Source organism: Rhinopithecus bieti, unplaced genomic scaffold (assembly GCF_001698545.2).
Source record: "Rhinopithecus bieti isolate Rb0 unplaced genomic scaffold, ASM169854v2 scaffold_13247, whole genome shotgun sequence".
In the NCBI taxonomy this organism is placed as follows: Eukaryota; Metazoa; Chordata; class Mammalia; order Primates; family Cercopithecidae; genus Rhinopithecus; species Rhinopithecus bieti.
In genome coordinates, this window is record NW_016807505.1 from 2,584,101 (window position 1) to 2,595,234 (window position 11,134).

The following is an 11,134-nucleotide window of genomic DNA, read 5'->3' on the forward strand; positions in this document are numbered from 1 at the left end:
TGTCTATTTGATTCTTCTCTCTTTTAATCTTTGTTAGTCTGGCTAGCGGTCTATCTATTTTGTCAATCTTTTCAAAAAGCCAGCTCCTAGGTGTAGGACATAGGCATGGGCAAAGACTTCATGACTAAAACACCAAAAGCAATGGCAACAAAAGCCAAAATTGACAAATGGGATCTAATTAAACTAAAGAGCTTCTGCACAGCAAAAGAAACTATCATTAGAGTGAACAGGTAACCTACAGAATGGGAGAAAAATTTTGCAATCTATCCATCTGACAAAGGGCTAATATCCAGAATCTACAAGGAATTTAAACAAATTTACAAGAAAAAAACAACCCCATCAAAAAGTGGGCAAAGGATATGAACAGACATTTATCAAAAGAAGACATTTATGCAGCCAAAAGACATATGAAAAAAGACCATCATCACTGGTCATTAGAGAAATGCAAATCCAAACTACAATGAGATACCATCTCATGCCAGTTAGAATGGTGATCATTCAAAAGTCAGGAAACAACAGATGCTGGAGAGGATGTGGAGAAATAGGAAAGCTTTGACACTGTTTGTGGGAGAGTAAATTAGTTCAACCATTGTGGTGATGTGTGGTGATTCCTCAAGGATCTAGAAGCAGAAATACCATTTGACCCAGCAATCCCATTACTGGGTATATACCCAAAGTATTATAAATCGTTCTGCTATAAAGATACATGCACACGTATGTTTATTGCAGCACTATTCACAATAGCAAAGACTTGGAACCAACCCAAATGCCCATCAATGATAGACTGGATAAATAAAATGTGGCACATATATACCATGGAATACTGTGCAGCCATAGAAAGAATGAGTTTATGTCCTTTGCAGGGACATGGATGAAGCTGGAAACCATCATTCTTAGCAGACTAACACAGCAACAGAAAACTAAACATCACATGTTCTCACTCATGAGTGGGAGTTGAACAATGAGAACATATGGGCACAGAGGGGGGATATCACACACTGGGGCCTTTTAGGGGTTGGGGGACAAGGGGAGGGATAGCTTTAGGAGAAATGCCTGATGTAGGTGATGGATTGGTGGGTGTAGCAGACCACCATAGCATATATATACCTGTGTAACAAACCTGCACGTTCTGTACACGTATCCCAGAACTTAAGTATTTAAAAACAAAAGAATTAAAGATAAATAGAGCCAAAGGTTACTGGAACAAAGGAACCACATGTTGGCAGACTGCTTTGTTTTTTATTGTGTTGTTAGGATAGCCATTGTGAGTCTGGTCCTGGAAGTGATGTACTTTTCTTTTAAATGAATTTGTTCCTTACTGCAACAAAACAAGATTTCCCGGAATATTTCTCAATGCTAGGATTAACTGGATTCCCATTTGATGGAACACCAGTGGAAGAGAATGTGTTCCCCGGTGGGAGGGTGAGGACTCTGGCCCAGAGTGAAGTAGCCACTGGGGTAGTTTGGATATTGGTCCCTTCCAAATCTCAAGCTGAACGTGATCCCCAGGGGCCTCACGGGAGGTGTTTGGGTCCCTCATGGAGGGCTTGGTGTCCTCCCAGTGGTAATTGGTGAATTCTTGTTCTGTGAGTTTACGAGAGAGCTGGTTAGTGAGAAGAGCCTGGCGTCTGTCTTGCTCCCTCTCTCGCCAGGTGATGTGCCTGCTCCCCCTTCCTTTCCACCATGAGTAAAAGCTTCCCAAAGGCCTCACCAGAAGCCAAGCAGGTGCCAGGCAGGTGCCAAGCAGAAGCCAATGCCTTGTAGAACCATAAACCAAATAAACTTTTTTTCATATTAATTACCCAGTCTCAGATATTTCTTATAGCAATGCAAAATGGACTAAGAAACTTACCCTTTAAAGTTTTGTGTCTGGTTTGTATTTTGTTTTGTCTTTTCTTCCTTCCTTCCTCCCTCCTTCCTTCCTTCCCTCTTTCCCTTCACCCATTTCTCTTCCCTTCGTCCTTCTCTCTTTCCCTTCATCCTTCTCTCTCTCCCTTCCCTCCTCCCTCTATTCCTCTCTTCCTGGATTTCTCCTTTCCTTCCTCCCTTACTTTCTCCCTCCCTTCCTCCTTCCTTCTTTCCTTCCTTTCTTTCCAGAATCCTAAAGCTTTGCCTCTGCCTCTTCCAAACAAAAAGTAAAGCAAAGCAACAAGTGGGATTAATGTTTACCAGCTGCTCTGTGGCCACTAAAATAAGTTGCAGTGGGTATAGACCAGTAATGTTTGTTGACTGACATTGCCTATGTACAGTTATTGACCTGTGAACTTTAAATTTAGTTTACGTGGGGGCAGGCATGGCTGTCACACTCACCCTAAATCTTCTGGCTATAACAGAGGTGGAATTCCGTGAGCCCTATTAGAAACACTGCCTTCTCATTCTTCACTCTTAAACTACAGGCTTCCTTTTGGGAGTTTTACATGAAGTAAAATGAGAGTATCATCTACGTATTTCCAAGGTGGGCCTTTGAATCAAGAATGCAGGCTGTTCCTGCCCTATGTTAGGTGCTATGTGCAACCTCGCCTCTCCAGGTGCCGCAGACACATGACTGAATACAGCAGGGACAGACCCTTCCTTCGCAGAGCTCATTTTCTGGCACAGGCAAAGTGACCCTTTTCACCTCTTAGAGGAGGAGGTTGGCAAAGTTTTTCTGTAAAGGGCCAGATAATAAATCCTTGAGACGTGTGGAGCAGTCTATGGCGCCTACTACGGGCAGCAGTGAAAGCAGCTGTAGCTTATGTGCAGTGATGGGCATGATGACGTCCCAATAACATTTTACTCACAAAAGCTGGCCTCAGGGTGAACTCAAGCCCAGGTGTGCTACCTGTGGGTTATAGTCTTCACTCCTGACAGAAGTCCTTATTTAAGGCCTCGAGATTTTCTTCACTATAAATTTTTTATTGAGGCTGCCTACCCTCCTGACTGCTTTGAGCTGTCTCCAGCGTTTTAGCTCATCCATACTTCATGAGACACAAAGAACAGCATGTCTGCATTCTGTGTACGGATACTCAGCCTTCTCCATGCCCTGCCTCTGGAATAGTCTCCATTAATCCGAACAAATGTAGAGTGGGGGAAAGAAATAGAGCAGAATATTTGTGTTTCGCCCTTGTCTGCTTGGCCAATGGTGTCTGCTTTGATTTCTCAAGAAGACTTTAAAAAGAAACCGTTCTCTGTTGAGCACCGGTTGAGTTCTGGGTGTGTGCTGAGTCCTCAAAATACACAGCGGCAGGACACAGCTTCCCAACCCTCAAGTATGGACAGGTCAGGGAGAGAGTTAGACAAGCAGATACTCAGCAGAGGTGAACACAGGGAGGTTGGCGGACAGAGCTCAACATCCGATGCCAGTGGGGCAATGGGAGTGCGGGGAGGTGTGTGTGAGAGAGAGAACCACAGAGAGAGGGAGGAGAGAGAAGGAGAGGAGAGAGAAGAGAGAAGAGAGAGGGAGAAAGAGAAGGAAAAGGAGGATGAGGAGGAAAACAGAGGGAAATCAAGGAGGAGAAAGCGAGAGGGAGGGAGGAGGGAGTATGCGCTGAGGAGAAGCAGCGCGGAGATTTCCATTAAGGGGCTGTAACACTGACACCTTGAGAGCTGGATGAGTCCAAAGAGGGGACGCTATTACGTGGCACCCCTGTAGGGTGTGTAGGACCTGGCTTCAGCCAAGCCCATGGGGTTTAGATCACAGAGGATGTGGATCTCTGGTCTTTTATCCTTTTATTCCCCTTTTAGTGCTGTTTAGAGTTGGAATAATAATGAACTTATAATTCTAAATAATTGTAGATATAAAAGTAAATAATTTAGATACAGATAAAAATGTGATATTATGTGTTAAAATGATACAGAATATACCAAATTAAATTGAATGGCAGAGAGTAACCATGAAGTTAAAAGTAGCAATTTGCATATCAGGAAACAGAAAATCGGAGAGCTGATTTCTGTAAAATAGACAAGTTTGTGGTGAGTTTAATTCATTAAAAGAGCAAAAATGTAAACACAAATATACACGAATACCATCATACAAGTATATTCAGCATCATTTCATTGGCAGTTTTCATTTTGCTATCACCTTTTTACTTCCTTTCCCCATCTCCTCTCTGCTTCCATCTTCTAACTTTCTCTTCTCCAAGAGGGCCAATAATGCTACATGAAACATCTTTGTTTGTATTATACTGTGTGTCTCTGTCGAAGGTATTTATGGCATTTGCATTGCTGGCTGGAAGCACATTTGTCAATTTGAATAGATTGGCAGGTTGCTTTCCAGGAGAGATGTGGTAATTCACATTCCCACCTGCACTGTATAAATGTGACCATTTCCCCACATCTGCACCAGCAGTTGGCATTCTTATTTTAAGATGTTCCAGTTTTATCAGTGAAAAACTGGTGTCTTGTTATTGCTTTATTTTGCATTTTTTGGCTTCTTAGGTTCAGCGTTATTTCTTATGTTAATTGGTCATTTGAATTCATCTTCCATGAATTGCATATCATATTCTTACCTATATACCTCTTTTCTCTTTTATATGGTTTTATTATCGAGGAAATGCTCTTTGACTATTATGAATATTTACTCTTTATCTGTTATGTATTTTGTGAAGTTATTTCCTCAGTCTCTCATTTCCTTTATGATCATACACAATTTTTAGTTTTTAATGTGGTAAAATATGTTCATTTCCCTCCGTATGTTCATTCCCTTCAGGGCATATATCCTGTCTTGACTAATAGGATATCCCTCTCCTAACGGTTACACAGTACTTCTACTAGGTTGTCTTCTGAAGTATTTATTGTTCTAACTTTTTACCACTGAGTCTTTAATCTATATGGAACTGTTTTACCTTTCCAACTTTTAGGTTCAAAGGGTACATGTGCAGGTTTGTTACGTGGGTAAATTGCATGTTACAGGGATTTGTTATACAAATAATTTTGTCACCCAAGGAATCAGCATAGTACCCAATAGATAGTTTTCCACTTCTCACCTTCCTCCCACCCTCCACCCTCAAGTAAGCCCCAGTGTCTGTGGTTCCCTTCTTTGTGTCCATGTGTTCTCAATGTTTCCCTCCCACTTCTAAGTGATAACATGCAGTATTTAGTTTTCTGTTCCTGAGTTAACTCACTTAGGATAATGGCCCCCAACTCCATCCATGTTGCTGCAAAGGACATGATTTCATAGCTGCAGGTATTCCATGATATGTACGTACTTTTTCTTCATCCAGTCCACTGTTAAGCATCTAGGTTGACTCCATGTTTTTGGCATTGTGAGTAGTGCTGTGATGAACAAGCACATGCATGTGTCTTTATGGTAGAATGATTTATTTCTCTTTGGGTCTATACCCAGTAATGGGATTGTTGGGTCGAATGATAATCTGTTTTAAGTTATTTGAGAAATCTCCAGAAAGCTCTCTACAGTGCCTGAACTAATTTACGTTTCCTAGTAGTATGTGTTCTCTTTTCCTTGTAACCTCATCAGCATCTGTTGCTTTTTTGACTTTTTAATAACAGCCATTCTGACGGGTATGACTTGGTATCTCATTGTGGTTTTGATTTGCATTTCCCTCACAAGTAGTGATATTGAGCATTTTTTCTATATGCTTGTTGGCTTCTTTTGAGAGGTGTCTGTTCATATCCTTTGAATATTTTTTAATGGAGTCATTTTTTTTTTTTCTTGTTGATTTGATTAAGTTCCTTATTAAGGAACTTAAGCTTCTGAAATTCGGCCTTTGTCAGGTGTATAGTTTGTGAATATTTTTTCTCATTGTGTAGGTTGTCTGTTTACTCTGTTGGTAGTTTCTTTTGCTGTGCATAAACTCTTTAGTTTTGTTAAGTCTCACTTGACCATTTTTGTTTTTGTCGCAATTGCCTTTCAAGTCTTTGTCATGAAGTCTTTGCCACAGTCCATATCCAGTACAGTGTTTCTTGGGTTTTCTTCTAGAGTTTATATAGTTTTGGATTTTACATTTAAGTCTTTAATCCATCTTGAGTTGATTTTTATATGTGGTGAAACAAACGGATCCAGTTTCAATCTTCTGCATGTGGCCAGCCAGTCATCCCAGCACCATTTGTTGAATAGAGAGTACTTTCCCTATTGCTTGTTATTGTCAGCTTTGTTGAAGATCAGATGGTTGTAGGTGTGCAGCTTTATTTCTGGGTCCTCTAACCTGTTGCATTGGTCTGTCTGTTTTTGTACCAGTACCACGCTGCTTCACTTAGAGTTATAGTATAGTTTGGAGTGGTAGTGTGATGCTTCCAGCTTTGTTCTTTTTGCTTAGGATTGCTTTGGCTATTCAGACTCTTTTTCAGTTCCAAATGAATTTTAGAATTGTTTCTTCTAATTCTGTGAAAAAAAATGTTATTGGTAGTTTGATAGGAATGGCATTGAATCTGTAAATTGCTTTGGGCAGTATAGCCATTTTAACAATGTTGATTCTTCCCATCCATGAGCATAAAATGTTTTTTCATTTGTTTGTGTCATCTCTGATTTCTTTCACCAGTGTTTTATAATTCTCATTGTAGAGATCTTTCACCTCCCTATCCAGCTGTATTTCTGCAGATGTCATTCTTTTTGTGGCCATTGTGCATGAGATTGCACTCTTTATTTGGCTCTCAGCATGAGTGTTATTGGTGTGTAGAAATGCTACTGATTTTTTGTACATTGAGTTTTGTATCCGGAAACTTTGACTAAGTTGTTTATCAGATCTAGGAGCCTTTGGGCAGAAACGATGGCATTTTCTAGGTATAGAATCATATAGTCTGTGAAAATGATAGTTCAACTTTTTTTCTTCCTATTTGTGTGTCTTTTTTTTTTTCTATGCCTTTTATTTCTTTCTCTTGCCTGATTGCTCTATCTGGCACTTCCAGTACTATGTTGAATAGCAGCGGTGAGAGAAGGCATCCTTGTCTTGTTCTGGTTTTCAAGAGGATTGATTCCAGCTTTTACCCATTCGGTATGATTTTGGCTGTGGATTTGTCATAGATGGCTCTTATTATTTTGAGATATGTTCTTTCAATGCCTAGTTTGTTCAGGATTTTTAACAAGAAGGGACGTTGAATTTTACAGAAGATTTTTTTCTGTCTCTATTGAGATGATCATGTGCTTTTTGTTTTTAGTTCTGTTTATGTGATGAATCACATTTATTGATTTGCATATGTTGAAGCAATGTTGCATCCCAGGAATAAAGCATACTTGATTGTAGAGGATTCGCTTTTTGATGTGCTACTGGATTCGGTTTGCTAGTATTTTGTTGAAGATTTTTCATCTATGTTCATCAGGTGTATTGGCCTGAAGTGTTCTTTTTGTTGTTGTTGCTGTATCTCTGCCTGGTTTTGGTATCAGAATGATGCTGACCTCATAGAATGAGTTAGGGAGGAATCCTTCCTCCTTGATTTGTTTGGAATAATTTCCGTAGAATTGTTATAAGCTATTCTTTATATATCTGGTAGAATTCAGCTCTGAATTCACTTGCACCAGGGCTTTTCCTGGTTGGTGGGGGTTTTTCTGTTTCGTTTCGTTTTGTTTTTTTTTTATGACTGATTCAATTTGGGAACTTGTTATTGGTCAATTCAGGTTTCAGTTTCTTCCTGGTTCAATCTTGGGAGGTTATATGTGTCCAGGAATGTATCCATTTCTTCTAGATTTCCTAGTTTGTGTACATAGAGGTGTTCATAACAGACTCTGAGGGTGTTTTGAATTTCTTTATGCTTGGTGGTAATGTCTCCTTTGTCATTTCTGATTGTGTGTTTTTGGATCTTCTCTTTTTAAAAATAAGTCTAGCTACTTGTCTGTCAATGTTACTTATTCTTTCAAAGAACCACCTTTTATTTTTATCGATCTTTTGTAAGGTTTCTGTCACCCCATTTCGTTCATTGCAGCTCTGACTTTGGTTATTTCCTGTCTTCTGCTAGCTTTGGAATTGGTTTACTCTTGTTTTTCTAGTCCCTTTAGGTGTGATGTTAGGTTGTTAATTTGAGATCTTTCTAACTTTCTGATGTGCACATTTAGCACTATCAACTTTCCTCTTAACAGTGCTTTAGCTGCGTCCCAGATATCTGGCATGTTGTATTTTTGTTTTCATTAGTTTCAAAGAATGTCTTGATTTCTGTCTTAATTTCCTTCTTTACCCGAAAGTCATTCCGGGGCAGATTATTTAATTTCCATCTAATTGTATAGTTTTGAGAGACTTTCTTGGTATTTATTTCTATTTTTATTGTGATGTGGTCTGAAAGTGTGGCTGGTATGATTTTGTTTTTTGGAATTTGTTGAGAATTGCTTTATGGGTTTAGCATATGGTAAATTTTAGAGTATGTGGCGTGTGCATATGAGAAGAATGTATGTTCTGTTATTGGCTGCAGTGTTCTGTACATGTCTTTTAGGTCCATTTGATGAAGTGTTGAATTTTTATCCCGAGTATCTTCGTTAGTATTCTGCCTTGATTATAGGTCTAATACTGTCAGTTGGGGGTTGAATTATTTCACTATTATTTTGTGCGATTATCTAAGTGATTTTGTTAGTCTCTACAAACTTGTTTTATGAGTCTGGGTGCTCCAGTTTTGGGAGCATATATATTGAGGATAGTTAAGTGTTTTTATTGAATGGAACCCTTTATTATTAGGTAATACCCTTCTTTGTCCTTTTGATCATTGTTGGTTTAAAGTCTGTTTTGTCTGAAATAAGAATAGCAGCCCGTGCTCTTTTTTCGTTTTCTGTTTGTCTGACAGGTTTTTCTTCATCCCTTTACTTCGAGCCTATGGGTGTCACTGTATGTGAGAGATCTCTTGAAGTTGGCTTTTGCTTCTTTATCAAAGATGCCACACTGTGCCTTTTGAGTGGGGTGTTTAGCCCATTTACGGTTACGATTAATAACAACATGTGCAGATTTGAGCCTGTCATCATGTTGTTAGCTGCTGGTTATGTAGACTTGATTGTGTAGTTGCTTTATAGTGTCAGTGGTTTATCTCCTCCTTCTGTTCTTGGACTAGCAACCAGGAAACAAAGCACCTAGCATGAGCGCCTTGGGCTCACCAACACTGTAATTCAGCACAAAACCCTTGTAATTTTGCAAATGGTGGGGTTTTTAAATAGGCTGGACTTCAACACCTTGTTTTCTAAAAGGAAAACATAACCATGTCCAAGACATAGCTTTTCTCACAAACGTAGTAACTGAGATAGGTCGAAGGGAAATATTCCAAAGCAGTGGATTCTGAACTCAAGCCTTCCAAAGACTCACATTTTGAAAGCTCTACAAATTTAGGAGAGTCCTCCGGGAAAGTGTGTTGCCCACCTCAGGGCTTCTTTGTGTAGGTACCATTAATCCTAAGGAAATAATTAAAATACAGCCTCTAGTGGAAAATTCTGTCCACTGACAACTGATGGATCGTCAGTGGACAAGCTTCAGATCTTATGATGTGACAGCAATATCTCTGCACAGCACGTGGACGGCTGTGGGGGCACCGGGGGCACAGATGTGGTAAGAAGAGCAGCCTGTGTTTGCACAGCTCCTTTGCTAGTGCTCAAGGTGCTGAGGTCTTCACTCAGGAGAGTATCCAAGGGCTTGGGAAGGGCAATCATGAGGGGCCCCTGTGCACGTCCCAGGCCTTGCATTTCTGCAGACCTCCTGCCCTGAGCCACTGAGAATCCTGCAGGCTATAGGAGTTCCCTCTCTGAGTCTCCACTTCAGGGAAAAGACATCATAAGTTACAGAAACAGGACAACCCGGGAGCAAGGACGCCCTCCTTAGCAAGCTTCATGTAGGGAAGTGGCCCAGGACTTGTTGCGACAGACCTGAGGGCAAGTGCCTTGTGATGCTGGGATCAGGGTACAATGTCATGGGATACCTTCAACCAGGGCCTCTGCCACTGAACCTCTTGAGCAAAGGTGGTAGGGGCACCCCAGGGTTTCACCTTCCGCTCCTTGGCTAGTTTGTCATTGAGATGGCAAAGCTGAGCCAGGAACCTATCACTGGGGCTGATCTCATAGTTCTGCCTCATGATACTCAGGATGGACTTGATGTCCAACTTCTGACACATCATGAGGTACATGATAACTGGAGCTGGAGATGGCTGTAACTTCCCAGCACTGGACGAGCACCTGACCATTCTTTTGAGCCAAGGCCTGGTCAGTGAAGTCTGTAGCCCTTTCAGGGTAGGTGCTGAGGTTGAACTCCTGCACTTCTTTGGCCTTGATGCCCAGGTAGGCGATGCCATAGTCCTTGGAGAAGTTGGCATTGTTTATGTGCGTGAAAGACCTGCCCTCAGTGGCGTTCGGGACATGAATAGTGCCCAGTTTCTGAAGCTTGGGGATATCCCGAGCCACAGGTGTGTTGCCCATGTAAATCCTCAGGGTGACCTCACTGCAGGGCTGGCCTGGGAGGCTGTAGCAGCCACTGCTGTCTGAGAGCAGGTCATTGAGATCCTTCATGGAGCATTTCGCAAGGGCCGGGCACGCTGAGCAGGAGCCAGCAAGGGGGAGCCTGGCAGGCCCTTTTATCCTGTTTAATTCACTGAAGTTTTCCTGCCAAATAAACGAATGCCTGGCACCTCACAGGAGATCAGTGTGTGTGAAATGAATGAATGAATGAGTGCCGCTAAGAGCCAGAAATTAATCTAGAGGTCAGTGGGAAGCCACAGACCGATTCTGTGCTAAGAAACTAATGTAGTCTGATCTGAATGTTTGGAGGACACTGCAGAGTAACCCTGGCTACACATACAATTCCACATCTGCATACAAAGAGACTGAAGAAAAAAGAAGACTGGAAACTCACCCCGGTTCAGAGCCACTGATGCCTGAGCCTGGCGGGTCTTGTTGCTGACGTTTCCTACCCACACGCAGATGCAGACGGAGGCCAGCATGGCTGCTCAGAGCGCACACAGCTCACCGTGGCTGCAACGGAGATCCGTGTCTGGGAGGGACTTTGGAACATTTGTATCATTGTCCTGATCACTGGCCATCACTCACAGCACCCACGTGCTGTCCAAAACAGAATGGAGAGTCCTGTCGTCCAAAGAAGGAGTTCAGGCCTGCCAGGCCAAACAGAGTGGTTCTGAGCAGCACGCAGATGAGGCCCCTTTCTGGGCAATGGGAAGCAGTGTTCTTAAGCACTAGGCAGGGCTCTTTCTCTTGCTTTTCTTTTTTCTTTTCTCTTTTCTTTTTTCT

General features: G+C 41.6%; 1 protein-coding gene and 1 pseudogene across 1 annotated transcript in view; one reads left to right on the forward strand and one right to left on the reverse strand.

The window, feature by feature from the left end:
- Window positions 1-11,134, forward strand: part of GABRG3 (gamma-aminobutyric acid type A receptor subunit gamma3) — a 559,764-nt gene that overhangs the window by 215,963 nt on the left and 332,667 nt on the right. The window lies entirely within an intron of this gene.
- On the reverse strand, window positions 9,793-10,399 carry LOC108535939 (dual specificity protein phosphatase 3 pseudogene; annotated as a pseudogene).